Raw genomic sequence first — 15,425 nt, forward strand, 5'->3', positions numbered from 1 at the left:
AGTAACATTAGCAAATTTGCTGATGATACTAAGCTGGGTGGCAGGGTGAAATGTGAGGAGGATGTTAGGAGATTACAGGGTGACCTGGACAGGTTAGGTGAGTGGTCAGATGCATGGCAGATGCAGTTTAATGTGGATAAATGTATGGTTATCCACCTTGGTGGCAAGAACAGGAAGGCAGATTACTACCTAAATGGAGTCAAGTTAGGTAAAGGGGCAGTACAAAGAGATCTGGGTGTTCTTGTACACCAGTCAATGAAGGCAAGCATGCAGGGACAGCAGGTAGTGAGGAAAGCTAATAGCATGCTGGCCTTCATAACAAGAGGGATTGAGTATAGAAGCAAAGAGGTTCTCTTCTGGTGAGACCGCACCTGGAATATTGTGTGCAGTTCTGGTCTCCAAATTTGAGGAAAGACATTCTGGCTATTGAGGGAGTGCAGTGTAGGTTCATGAGGTCAATCCCTGAAATGGCGGGTTTATCTTATGTTGAAAGATTGGAGCGACTGGGCTTGTATACCCTTGAGTTTAGAAGACTGAGAGGGGATCTGATTGAGACGTATAAGATTATTAAAGAATTTGACACTCTGGAGGCAGGAAACATGTTTCCGCTGATGATGGGTGAGTCCCAAACCAAAGGACACAGCTTAAAAATAAGGGGTAGGCTATTTAGGACAGAGATGAGGAGAAACTTCTTCACCCAGAGAGTGGTGGCTCTGTGGAATGCTCTGCCCCAGAAGGCAGTGGAGGCCCAGTCTCTGGATTTGTTTAAGAAAGAGTTGGATAGAGCTCTCAAGGATAGCAGAATCAAGGGTTATGGAGATAAGGCAGGAACAGGATACTGATTAGGAATGATCAGCCATGATCATAATGAATGGTGGTGCAGGCTCGAACGGCAGAATGGCCTACTTCTGCACCTATTGTCTATTGTCTATTTCAAGTAACGGTACCCTGTGGCAACCTCGTGTGATGGCCTTGCAGACTAAACTAGAGTTTGAGCGTCGGAGGCTGAGGGGTGACCTTATGGAGGTTTACAAAATTATGAGGGGCATGGATAGGGTAAATAGACAAAGTCTTTTCCCTGGGGTTGGGCAGTCCAGAACTGGAGGGTGTAGGTTTAGGGTGAGAGAAGAAAGATATAAAAGAGACCTCAGGGGCAACGTTTTCATGCAGAAGGTGGTACGTGTATGGAATGAGCTGCCAGAGGAAGTGGTGGAGGCTGGTACAATTGCAACATTTAAAAGGCATTTGGATGGGTATATGAATAGGAAGTGTTTGGAGGGACATGGGCCAGGTGCTGGCAGATGGGTCTAGATTGGGTTGGGATACCTGGTCGGCATGGACGGGTTGGACCAAAGGGTTTGTTTCCATGCTGTACATCTCTATGACTCACATGGGCATGGATGGTAATAGCCTGGCTTGAGTGGCAAGAGGACTAGCAGTGTAATAATAGCACAAGCATAAATGCAGTTATCCTGATGGAGTAGAACAGGTTCTTGCCACAAAGAGCCACTGCTACTCCTGTGGGTGGTGCCTCAATGATTTTAGTAATTTGTTGGAGCACAGATCACAAATGATTGTCAGAAGTGCAACCTCCTTTGAACGATTCTATTCAGAGCCGTGATGACAAAAGTCTGAGCCTGTACATTACCAAACTGGTTTTACTTTTTTTATTTATTCATGGGATGTGAGAGTCACTGGCTGGGCCCAGCATTTATTGCCTGTCCCTAGTTGCCCTTGAGAAGGTGGTAGTGAGCTGCCTCCTTGAACTGCTGCAGTCCACCTGCTGTGGGTTGACCCACAATGCCATTAGGGAGGGAATTCCAGGATTATGACTCAGCAGCACTGAAAGGACTGTGACACATTTCAAAGTCAGGATGAGGAGTGGCTTGGAGGGGAACTTGTAAGTGGTGGTGTTCCCAAATATTTGCATCCCTTGTCCTCCTAGGTGGAAGTGGCCTTTGATTTGGAAGGTGCTTGGTCGGAATCTTTGGTGAATTTCTGCAGAGCATCTTATAGATAGTACATATTGCTGCTAGTGAACATCAATGGTGGAGGGAGGGGATGCTTGTGGATATGGTGCCAATCCTAGATGGTGTCTAGCTTTTTGAGTGTGGTTGAGCTGCACTCAATCAGGGCCAGTGGGGAATATTCCATCACACTCATGACTTGTGCCTTGTGGACAGACGTTAAGAGTCAGGGGTAAGTTACTTGCCGCATCATTCCGAGCTTCTGACCTGCTCTTGCAGCCACTGTGTTTATGTAGTGGGACTAATCAATGTAATCAATGGTAACCCCAATGATGTTGATAATGGGGGGTTCAATGTTGGTAACACCATTAAATGTCAAGGTGTGGTGGTTAGATTGTTTCTTATTTGTGATGGTCGTAGCCCCTGGCATTTGTGTGCCATGATTGTTACTTGCCACTTGTCAGCCCAAGCTTGGATATTTTCTAGATCACCTTGCATTTGAACATGGACTTCTTCAGTATTTGATGAGTCACAAATGGTGCTGAACATTGTGCAACCATTGACAAGCACCCCATCTCTGATCTTATGAGGGAGGGAAGATCATAGATGAAGCAGCAACAAGCAGAGGTATGTGACCTTTTTCAGAGCTTCCACTGCAATCATTAAACATTAGCAAGTTTCTACTGCGCTGCAATGGAAACTGAGCCATTTTTCATCAGACACTGCATCACAGCTAAGTTCTCAAGTGTTGTCATGGGAATTAGCCATCATTATTACTTTGGAATGGCTCAGCTCAAAATCTGAACAATGCTCTGTGCCAAGGAGCTGAACTCTTTGACAGCAATGGTTAATTCAACAAGTATCTCTGTGCGCACACACTTTGTCCTAGAAGAAACATACAAGCCTTTTAGAAATAGCTGGAGACACCCAGCAGGTCTGACAGCATCTGTGGACAGAAAACAGTCAACATTTTGAGTCCAGTGACCCTGAAGTTGCTGCCAGACCTGCTGAACTTTTCCAGCAATTTCTGTTTCAGTTTCAGATTTACAGCATCCACAGTTCTTTGTTTTCTGTCAAGATTCATAGGCGGCTTTGAGATTGTAGACACATAGAGGTTATTTCCCTTGTCAGACAGTTAAGGACGAGAGGGCATAATCTCAGAGTCAGGGGTCTGCCAATTGAGACAGTGTCATTGAGATGTACAGCTCAGAAACAGACCCTTCAGTCCAACTCATCTATGCTGACCAGATATCCCAACCCAATCTAGTCCTACCTGCCAGCACCTGGCCCATATCCCTCCAAAGCCCTCCTATTCATATAACCATCTAGATGTCTTTTAAATGTTGTAATTGTACCACTTCATCTGGCAACTCATTCCATACAGATACCACCCTCTTCATGAAGAAGTTGCCCTTTAGCTCTCGTTTATACCTTTCCCCTCTCACCCGATTCTTATGCCCTCTAGTTCTGGACTCCCTTACGCCAGGTCTATTTATCCTATCCATGCCCTCATGATTTTATAAACGTCTATAAGGTCACCCCTCAGCCTCCAACACTCCAGGGAAAACAGCCCCAGCCTGTTCAGCCTCTCCCTGTAGCTCAAATACTCCAACTCTGGCAATATCCTTGAAAATCCTTTTTGAACCATTTCAAGTTTCACAACATCTTTCCGATAGGAAGGAGACCAGAATTGCACGCAATATTCCAACAGTGGCCTAACTAATGTCCTGTACAGCCACAACATGACCTCCCAACTCCTGTACTCAATACTCTGACCAATAAAGGAAAGCATACCAAACGCCGCCTTCACTATCCTATCTACCCGCGACTCCACTTTCAAGGAGCTATGAACCTGCACTCCAAGGTCTATTTGTTCAGCAACACTCCCGAGGACCTTACAATTAAGTGTATATGTCCTGCTAAGATTTGTTTCCCAAAATGCAGCACTTCACATTTATCTAAATTAAACTCCATCTGCCACTTCTCAGCCCATTGGCCCATCTGATCAAGATCCCGTTATAATCTGAGATAATCATCTTCGCTGTCCACTATACCTCAATTTTGGTGTCATCTGCAGACTTACTAACTGTACTTCTTATGCTCACATCCAAATCATTTATGTAAATGGCAAAAAGTAGTGGACCCAGCACCGATCCTTGTGACACTCCACTGGTCACAGGCCTCCATCTAAAAAACAACCCTCCACCACCATCCTCTGTCTTCTACCTTTGACCCAGTTCTGTATCCAAATGGCTAGTTCTCCCTGTATTCCATGAGATCTATGCTTGTTAACCAGTCTCCAGTGGGGAACCTTGTCAAATGCCTTACTGAAGTCCATAAAAATCATGTCCACCATTCTGCCCTCATTACTACTTCTTCAAAAAATGAAAAGTTTTTTTTCCACAGCGGATAATGAGTCTTTGAAATTCTTTATCACAGAGGGCTGTAGAGAGTGAATCATTAAGTACGTTCAAGCTGAGTTAGAATTTTATCAAGAAAAGCAATTAGAAGTCATGGATACAAGGAAGGAAAGTGAGGTTGAGGCTTATCAGATCAGCCATGTATAGTGGAGCAAACACAATGGGGTGAAAAGCCTACTTCTGCTCCTATGACTTGCGGTCAAACATTTTTGAGGTAATTGTGATGAGGTCAGCCAGGTGGAATGAGTTCCCTGACTGGACCAGATGAACAACCCAATCAGAAAGCCCTGACTAACAGACATAAACAAGTGTGTCAGACATCCCGTTCACTCTGAGAGTTGGCTCTGAAGGAGCTGGATCAGTGTCAAGGATTTTTCATGTGTAAATAAAGGGTGACTTTGTGATGGGATACTGGCTTCTGGAGGTGTTTCAATTTTCAGCTACTCAATCTATAAAGATCCTTTTCTGAGTCTTCTGCGGCTGAACTTGAGTGACTTAAACCTTTCAAGATCTGATATATGCATTGATTTTTCCTCTTGCATTGTCACTGCCCACTTATGTCCAATGATTCACCCCTGTTGATCCCGCCTTCATGATACTTTCTAAAGTGTGTGCTGTGCCAGTATCTGAACTGGTGGCTGTGAGTCTCAGATGAAGAGCCAGAGCTCCCTCATCAGCCATTCACTCTTTAAGTTGGTCAAATTGTCAGGTTACATGGCCTGGCCAGGCTTAGCACAAAAAAAAACATAAAAGGGAAAGATGGGATGCGGAAAGAGAGATTAGGTGAAAGACAAGTGGTTTATGATAACACCTCCTGCATTTTGTACTCCAGACTTGATTATGTGATAACAATGAAGCAGGAGTTAGAAAACTGCATATACTGGAAACATGTTGTCCCACTGATACTTCCTGCAATGGCCAGAAATTCTACGATACTAATAATTCACAACACTGCGTATTTTAAGGGACTGAGCGTGTGCAATATTGCCTGTCCCTGAATGGTACTATGCTACTTCCTCCTTCCTCCTGTCACATTACAACATTTACAAGGCATCTAATGGGTATATGAATAGGAAGGGTTTAGAAAGATATGGGCCAAATGTTGGCAAAAAGGACTATATTTATCTAGGATATCTGGTTGGCATGGATGAGTTGGACCGAAGGGTCTGTTTCCATGCTGTACATCTCTGTGACTCTGTGTCAATTAGTCCTCTGAGGGAAGGTGCCAGAGAAGTGCTACAAAGGGTCATATTTCTGCCAGAGCTGAATTGCTGAAAGTATGTGGAAGCTGATGCTTGAGGTGAGATGAGTGAATGACAGTGATGTGGAGTTGATCAATGCATGGGATCTGTGCTTCTTGATGAGCAATGGAGGCTTCGTGCATTGAGTAGTGTTTGATGTTTTGAGTACAATCAGTAGAAGTTAAAACCTGAAGATACGTTCACATTATATCTGTTCTTCAGAGGGATACTAGAATAGCAAAACTATTCAGCACAGGATAGTGAAACCTAAATAATCTTATGGATGTGTACTGGACATCCTCATGTCTGTGTTCCATGGACTTGTTACAACCATATCAGAGAGGACAAAAACAAGATGAGTGATAATGAAGCAATAGCTGAAATAAAGAACATGAAACTGTATGGTCATGCAAACAGACAGATGCAAACTAGCCAAACTCCAAACAGTTAGGAGATTAAAAGTTAAGATTAGAAAGAAATTTTAACCCATGAAACTGAGAATATTTAGAATGAATCTGATTGAATCAGCTAATACCATGTAAGACTTCAGAAAGAGCTTGGAAACTATCTGTCTGAAAACAAGACAGAGGGCTGTAAGGAATAAGTACAGATAAGCAGATCAAATTCATTTTGGAACATTATTGTTTCTGAACTACTGGGACCTTAGAAATGTTATTCTGAGGAAAACAACCATTCATGGATAAATAACACAAGTTCAAATAGATATTCTGAGGCTTTTTTTTGATTTACCTCTGGGAGGACAAGGATAAACATTATAGAACCTTTCCTCAGGAGATGGAATAGCTTTGGGAGAGTCTACGACAATTAAATGTTCAGCATGTCATTCTTTGAGTTTGAACACGTGCGCGTGCGCGCACACACACACACACACACACACACATCCTACATACCCATGTGAAATAAATGTAGAGCACTTAGTGTCTTCTACTGGACAAAAATAGAAATGTTTTCTCTGTTATAATCTAACTTGGTTGCATTTACTGATTAATGTTATTTTCCTGGCAATAATGACACTACAAAGGTAAGAATAACAGCACGCTAAAAGAAGTTTAAACTAATAGAGGGACATAGAATGTAATGTTAACAATGGCCTGATCATAAACAGGCCTTACTATGGACTATTGGATTGTTGTAAATATTTTCATTCTTGCTTCAGACAAATTACAATCACTATGGCTTCAAAGAATGTTCCCTTTACTTACAGAGAGCCTTTACTTACACCATCTTTAATGAAAAATGGAGACACAGGTTGACTCATAATATTGTAAACTCATTATTGCTAAGGGAAATTTTATGTAGATGGAATAAAATAGATACTGATTGATATCCTAGACTAAATTGTTGAACTTGGGCAGACAATCAGAATAGATTTTGGATTTTATTCACTTTTGCTATAGATTGCTGAATTGCGTATAACATTTCAAAACAATTAGTTTCAGCTGCTTTTTGAAAAAAATTGGAAGTGCTTCGAAATGTGACTAAGGTCAGTTTGTAATAGATGATTTCTTCGAATATTTCTACATGGCTTTTCAGTCAATACCTTCTAATCCCATCATAATTAACACATGAATATATTGAGGTATGGATTTATTCTTCCGGCAGCTCCAAACAAAGAACAAAGTTGTAAAACTATTACGTTGAGATAGATTTGTTTTGTTATATTGAAATAATGACTCTATTCCACTTAAAATATTTCAGGTCCACCTACCATAAGCTTATGTAATACAACCAATATTAGGTGGATTGGTATTGCCTGCTTTTCTTACTCCTCAATCCCGTAAATTGAGAAAAAAAAATGTCAATGATCTATATACTCTTAAAGATTTCAGGGTTCGTTCAGTGCACAATTTCTCGTTTTGTTAGTAATCAAACTACAACCATTGGAATGGTTCCATTGCCACCATACCAGTCAGAAATGACAGTGCCATTATGTAATACAACCAATATCAGGTGGATTGGTATTGCCTGCTTCTCTTACTCCTCAATCCCGTAAATTGAGAAAAAAAAATGTCAATGATCTATATACTCTTTCATAAAGATTTCAGGGTTCAGTGCACAATTTCTCGTTTTGTTAGTAATCAAACTACAACCATTGGAATGGTTCCATTGCCACCATACCAGTCAGAAATGACAGTGCCATTACTCAGACTAGCAATAAATAAAAGGCAATCCATCTAAGCATATGAATGGATTTCTACCAATGTTTCTACAGCCATGATTTGCAAATGTCAAGAATAAATGTGAGTGGTAAAGGTGCAAGGTTCTATTCCATGACAAGCCACTGTGTTACAATGGGTGAATTGGTAATTTTTATGTGGTTGCAGTGAACAGGCAGAGAAATCGGTATCAAATCAAACTGTTCGTCAATAGGCATAGGTCATTTCAGCTCTCAAAGCTAAAGATTATTTTAAGCTTTTGAATTAAAAGTGGGAAATAAATAAGGTTTGTCAAAAAAGGGGCTCCTGACGAAGGGCTCCTGCCCAAAATGTCGATTTTCCTGCTCCTCGGAAGCTGCTTGACCTGCTGTGCTTTTCCAGCACCACTCTAAGCTTGATCCTTAGGGTCCATGTCAGCAGAAAGTATTAGAGTGTACGAGGTTCCTCTCCAAGGCCTGTATCAACCTGAGAGCAGAATAGAGAGTTGTCAATAGATACCTGTAGGCAGGATAAGAGAAATAATTAGGACAGAAGTTTTCTGTTTATTGAATGAGAATGAAATGTGAACAATGTATACATATGTGATTGTGGAGGATAAAGGTTGATGTTTTTCTCTGTGTATTAGACAGACATGGGATTGGACAGAAATTGGGGAGATATCAGACAGTACTAGACAGAATTTTGTTTAGCCAGTCTAAGACTGAGGTTGTTTGAATAAACTCTAAGTTAAACTGTACATCTGAGTCCTCTTTTGCTTGACGTAAAAAGAATAACCACAACAGAAATAATTCCAAGCTTTCTTCTGAGAAAAGGTAAAGCAATTTGAACAACATTTCAAACAGAAAATGAACAAAGAAGAACACCTAGCAGGTTTGACACACTGGTGGTGTGTCTCTGGAGAACTGAATGGGAGCAGAGGGTTCTAACTTGCAATTGCAGCATAGAAAGAAACTCTCGGGTAGATCCAATGTGCAGAAATGCATCTGCAACCATCAGTCTTTGATGGATGCATTTCTAGCTATTGAAGAGTTTGAGAGATTCAATATGTCACAGCTAGAAAAGAAAGCAGAGCAGCAAGACTCTGCAAAAGTCTAAATGTTGGCTTGTGTTGATATGCAAATGATATGTGTTGCTCTCGTCACCTCAGGGGATGTATATTTTTAGGAAAGATCTCATCTCCCTGCTGTTCCATGACACATAAACATTTGCTGCAAAACTTGACAAGGCCCAGAAATGGTTGCAGAAATCATGGTGCAATTAACCAATGTGTGTTCCTCCAGACTGGGCAGGTTATAGCATGCAGCTGTCACCAGCCTCACTACTCCGGTTCTACATCGAAGGGTGCAAAGTGAAGAGAGGTAAGCTTTATTTGGATCAAACCTGAACTACTGATAGCCTTTAAAGGCCTTCAATGGGGTTGAATTTTGGGTGGAGCAGGTACTAGAAATGACTGGAGAAAAGTATCTACAGTGCAAGGACAGAGCAACAAGGCAGAGAACATGCTGTAAAGTTCTCCAATACAGGAGATGGACATGAGAGTGAGGTACTGTCTCCACAGAAAAGTAGCTGACCCTCCAGACAGATACTGCAAAGGCAGTGAGAGCAGATATAAATCACAGCATGTGTACTTCCAAGGACCAAAATGCAGCATCAAGGTTCGTGAAAGCATTTTCAACTGCTGCATCCTTACGAATGAACTGTTATAGCCCTACACACTATTCAAGTCACCAAATATGCTTCTCTCATCTTCTGAACATCTTAATCAACAACAATTCATTACCATAGTTTCACATCACACACAACACTGCTGTAAGCCTCACTCTCTCACTCTCACTCTCACTCTCACTCTCACTCTCACTCTCACTCTCACTCTATGCAGTATAAGGTGGTACACACCCTCAGGCAGGGGATAGGTACATCTGTTTGCCCTTACCCTGATGGAAGAAATACTTCTCCCCATAAAGGAAGAGACAATGGCTGAGGGAGTGGCCAGTTATGAGGCCCAAAAGATTGAAGGTGATGAATTCTGTCTTGTCACATCAAACTTCACCCTCAGCCAACAATCTCTTCTAAGCTACAGGTAACATAACATCTTGCCTTTTTGTTATTTTCTGCACCCTATGATCTTTAAACCTTGTGCCTTTCTCTTTTCAGATGCCTAAGAGCTGCAAGCTGACCAATCAGAGCACAATGTAGAAGAGGAGGAAGAGACTGATTGAATAAATATTTTAACTTGTCCTTGTAATTGCAACCAGCTCTCAGAAACTAACAATGTCCGTTCTATAGAGGATAGCTTAAAGGTGTGATCTGAGGATGTTGAATCTGATCTGTAACCAGCATTGGAGAGAATGGTGGTCCCACTTCCCAGCTCAACAGAGGGCAAGATTTTACATGGTTCTGCTCTGGACTCATATGAGGTTTAGCACGTAGAGCTAGGCTTGCCAAAGAGTCTGCAGTCCCTGGAATAGAGCATAGAGGAGTCTGGCTCCATCATACTTGGCACAGAGACTTGTAGCCTATCCATTCTCACGTGGAGTTGGTGATTCACTCCATTAGCACTTCCACAGAAATACCCATGATGCAGCATTTGATAGCCCTTGCCTCAGCTTCCACTGCAGCTCAAGCAGAACCAGGCAACAACTGAGCACTGCAATGGAAGCCCAGCAGGAGACTATCCACATGCAACTTGTTACCATGACCATCCAACTTGCTGACACACTTGCTCACATTGCTGCTCTGTCTATTCTAAGGGCCTAATAGGATCTCATAAAAGCCTGGCAGGTTGCCTCCAACATATTGCTAGGCTTGCTAAGGTGCTACTCCATGCAGCACGAACTTGCTGGCATTTCTCTTGAGATGATAGCATTTCTCCTGCTACCACCATAACTCTGCAGTGTGAGTAGTTGTCTGTCCACCAATTAGCACAAACATGCTACCATCCATGCAACCTAAACCTGACCCTTCCAGTGCCAGGACTGCTCAAAGTAACATATTGCAAGACAATCTGTAGTCGTCCCACCTTCCACCATTCCTGTTGTTGCTCTTGGGGTAGGACTGCATAACTTCACTAGGACAAAGGCATATGAACAAATCATGTTCATTAGTTGAAACCAATGTAGAAAATTAAGTAGGTTCATTAACAAAATAAGTTTGGAATATTTGTTTTGTGATGATTTTATTTCACTATTGCATTCAAGGACTTGTTGTCATTGTCAGTGAATAGAAAATTTGGGCAGTGTTCACTGGTACTTCAGTTGGATAAGCCAAACACAAACTGCCCAACTGGTCTTCCTGTTCCTCCTTCTCTTCAATTGTGGACTATATACCTGGTGGGGTGAGAGTTATGTCCTCAGGTGAACGAGGTATTGCATGATACAGAAGATTATGATGAATCGTGATACAGTCTTCGGAGAGTATTGCAAGACTCCTGTCAAGTTTTTCATGTAGTAGAAGTGCTAACATATCAAGTGGTCTGTTCCATAGGAGTTTACGTGGGCAATGTGACTCTTGCAATGCTGCCCACATGTATATGGTTTGTGGATGAGAGATGGTTTAAGAATGTGGCACCTCAGTAGGTCAACTTGGACTTTGCGTGATGACCCAAATACTGATGGTGCAGCCAACTGCCAGAGAATAAAGTCACCCTGACTGCTGTTGAGATACTGGATACCATTTACTAAACCTGCATGAGATACTGAGTAAGGTTGTGCCGCTTAGTTGACTGAATAGCTGGTTTTTAATGTAGTGTAATGTCAACAGTGTGGGTACAATTCCTGTACTGGCTGAGGTTACAATGAAGAACTCTCTTTCTCAAAACCCCCTTCCCCTGAGGTGTGATGACCTTCAGGTTAAACCACCAATCATCTCTCTCTAATGAGAGAACAACCCAATGATCCAGTAAGACTCTGGTGACTTTACCTTTACCAGCTGGACATGGAGGGAGAGGAATTCTTTGTGGTTGTGATACATTTCTGAAGTTAGATGAGATATCATTGGCACCATACGCCATGAGGAAATCACATGTGTTTTCCATCTGCTTCTCTCAAGACAAAGGGAATGCAATGTATTCCCCTCTCTTTGCAAATAGAGCATCAGTTTTCTTCCTGGTACACCTCTGGGCAGTGAACTGAAAAGTGTTGGAGATGTACCCTGCTAAAGCCCGAGAGGAGATCAACATGAAGAATTTCAATGCCCTGGTCATCTTTACGGTCACTGGCAATGTCATCCATTTCCTGATCCAAGGCTGTAGTTGTCCGTGTAATTTATGGCATACATCAATGAAACTTCCTTTGAGAAATGAACACATTGTACTTACTGTTCCTCACTGAGGTTGAAATTAAAGAAACGTTCTTTGATGACTGTCAATAGGAATGGTCTCCTACTCAGAACTCACCTCCACTCTCTTTGAGCCGCTCATGTTGGTTCTGCTCAATTTCCCTGTAATGTTGCAGATCAAGGGAAATGATATTAACATCACCAATGAATGGAGCAAGTAGCAAGTCAGAACACTTGAAGTGAGGGCCTTCACCAAGTGCCACATCACTACCAGTAGATTCTTTTTATTATTAAATATCAATAACTAACCTCCAATCACATTTACTAATTCAAAATCAGCTAGTAGAGATCAATCAAGCTCACTTGAAAGTTTGATAATCCTATGGGAATAACATTGGCTTGAGTGTATATTCAGCTATTCAAGATTAAAAACATAGTGTTAACTGGCTGGAACATTCAGATTAAAGATGGCATCATTAGAGCAAAAACAGTGTTGCACGCTGACTGGCACTGATCTGCCCACTTTGCATATTACCGATGCACTCTCCCAGAGCGCTTGATAAGAATCTGCTCAAAATATGATATCTGGTGTGCACAGGGCATGGATGTTATTTCATCAATACTGTAACATTGAGTGTTCTAACTAATGATGCCAACAAATTCATTCTTAAGTTTGATTCCATACAGAGATATAGCAATCATCTGGAGAAAACTCTAAGGCTTTTATTCTTAGTATTGTGTACTGAAGTAAAAAACTGGTAGCATGAAAGCAGCCAAGTTTTATTTCATCATTTGCAACCTTTACTTCTAGTGGTGGCAGTAACACTTTAAAACAATCAATTAAAGTCTAGGGAGAGGGAGAAGATCTGAAATCTGTGAACTGATGGTGATCACCATTTTAAAGCAATGTCACAAGATGTCGCAGAGACACCTTTTCTCTGGACCACAACACATCAATTAATCACAGTTGCTCACTGTTTAGATACCTAGTTCAATTTGTATTTTAGTTTATCACTTAGTTAAGTCTGAAGAACTAGCAAACAAGAAATTCTCCTGTGGATAATCCACTGTACCTTAACCTCTATACAAAACAATCAAAGCAACATCATTAAAGACCTGGTAAAAGCAATCATGCTGCTGAATTATAAATCCGGTACTGAATATGATTCAACATCACTTCCAATTTTGGTGAACCCACTTTCCAAAGTGACCGTGATCAGGCCTCTGTCCAAATATATACATTGGCTATTGTCTGATTCAAGTCACAACTGTCAGCTTACCCATTACTAATGTACACATACTCAATTAAAAATCAGTACAATTTGATGAAAAACTTGAAATTCGCAGAGCATAGTTTTGTGTATTCCTCAAAAGAGCTTCAGTCCTGGTTCCAATAAAATTAACATAAATCCAGAATCTTAAAGTCCAGTTATAAGGACTCTTATTTATGCCTTTGAGGTAATTTACTTCTTAGTGGTCAATTTAATTTCTCTTTGCTTTCCCCCCCAACTTGATGGGAATTATATCAAGATGTAAGGTATGTCCTATATATATAAAATGTAGGACAAATTAAACCAGGCCAATTACTGCCCCATCAGTCCACTCTCAGTCATCAGTAAAGTGATGGAAAGTGTCATCAACAATGCTATAAAGCAGCACCTGCTCAGCAATAACCTGCTCAGTGACACACAATTTAGGTTCTGCCTGGGCCACTCAGCTCCTGACATCATTTCAGCCTTTATTTAAACAAGGACGAAAGAGCTGAATTCCAGAGGTGAGGTGAGAGTGATAGACCTTGACATCAAGGCTGCATTCAACGAAATGTGCCATTAAAGAGCTCTTGCAAAACTGGAAGCAGTGGATATCAGGGGACAAACTCTCCGCTAATTGGAGTCATTCCTGACACATACGAAGATGGTCATGGTTGTTGGAGGTCAGTCATTTCAGCTCCAGGATATCTCAACAGGAGTTACTTAGGGTAGTGTCCTAGGTTAACCAACTTCAGCTGCTTTATTAATAACTTTCCCTCCATCATGGTGTCAGAAGTGGGATGTTTACAGATGGTTGCACAATGGTCAGCATCATTTGCAACTCCTTGATGCTGAAGCAGTCCATGTTCAAATGCAACATGATCTGGATAATATCCACGCTTGGACTGACAAGTGGCAAGTAACGTTCACAATACACAACTGCCAGGCTATGACTACCTCCAATAAGAGACAATCTAACGACTACCCCTTGACATTCAGTGGTGTTACCATCACTGAATTCCCCATTATCAACATTCTACAGATTACCATTGACCAGAAACTCAACTGGACTCACTACATAAACACAGTGGCTACGAGAGCAGGTCAGAAATTAGGAATATTGCAGCAACTAACTCACCTCCTGACTCCTTGTCTACCACCTACTAGGCAGGAGTCAGGAGTTTGATGGAATATTCCCCATTTGTTTAGATGAGTGCAACCCCAAAAAATACTCCAGAAGCTTGAACCATCCAGGCCAATCAGCCAGCTTGATTGGCATCTCATACACAAGCATTCACTCCTCCACCTCTGATACTCCATAGCAGCAGTGTCTACTACCCACAAAATGCACTATAGAAATTCACCAGAGATGCTCAGGCAGCACTTTCCAAAGTAACAACCACTTCCATCTAGAAGGACAAGGGTAGAAGATATATAGGAACACCACCACCTTCAAGTTCCCCTCCAAACCACTCACCATCCTGACTTAGAAATATATTGCCATTCCTTCACTGTTAGTGGGTCAAACTCCAGGAATTGCCTTCATAAGGGCATTGTGGGTCAACCCACAGCAGGTGAACTGCAGCAGTTCAAGAAGGCAGCTCACCACCACCTTCTCAAGAGCAGTTGGGGCAGGCAATAATGCTGGTCAGCTAGCAATGCCCACAACTTACAAATGAATAAATTAAAATACAAATATATCTAAGCTTAGAGAGGAGCTTAGAATTTGAATTCTCTGAATTTTGATTAAATTTAAATCTGAATTAATTAATCTGAAAATGAAACCTGAGTAGAGCTGCCTCTTTGTGTGGTTGTGATGACACTATTCAGAAAGTTTCTACTACATAACAGATATCAAGTTGGTAGTTAATTTTATGAAGAACAATTCAATTTTGATTTTAACTATGACCCGATTTAAAGTACTGTCACATAACAGGGGATTTCTAGTCAGTTCTGCCAGAAATGTCTTCTTTGATAACTCTGTTCATTGCTAATTTTGACCACTAGGGTGAGCATATGTTGGAACATGAGCTTTTGCTATGACTTTGTTGGTTAGATTATGGGAGGGAATGGCTTTTGTCACTGCATGCAGTGA

The 15,425-nt window shown here is 41.5% G+C and overlaps 1 long non-coding RNA gene across 1 annotated transcript in view; it reads left to right on the forward strand.

Annotated features, from left to right (window-relative positions):
* The window catches only part of LOC122558676, a 23,769-nt gene extending 12,859 nt beyond the window's left edge, over positions 1 to 10,910 (forward strand). Inside the window, exons 3-4 of the long non-coding RNA XR_006314221.1 lie at positions 2,454 to 2,594; positions 9,960 to 10,910. This is a non-coding gene — a long non-coding RNA (uncharacterized LOC122558676). The remainder of the gene's footprint in view (positions 1 to 2,453; positions 2,595 to 9,959) is intronic.
* Positions 10,911 to 15,425: the final 4,515 nt, after the last annotated feature.

Source organism: Chiloscyllium plagiosum, chromosome 17 (assembly GCF_004010195.1).
Source record: "Chiloscyllium plagiosum isolate BGI_BamShark_2017 chromosome 17, ASM401019v2, whole genome shotgun sequence".
NCBI lineage: Eukaryota > Metazoa > Chordata > Chondrichthyes > Orectolobiformes > Hemiscylliidae > Chiloscyllium > Chiloscyllium plagiosum.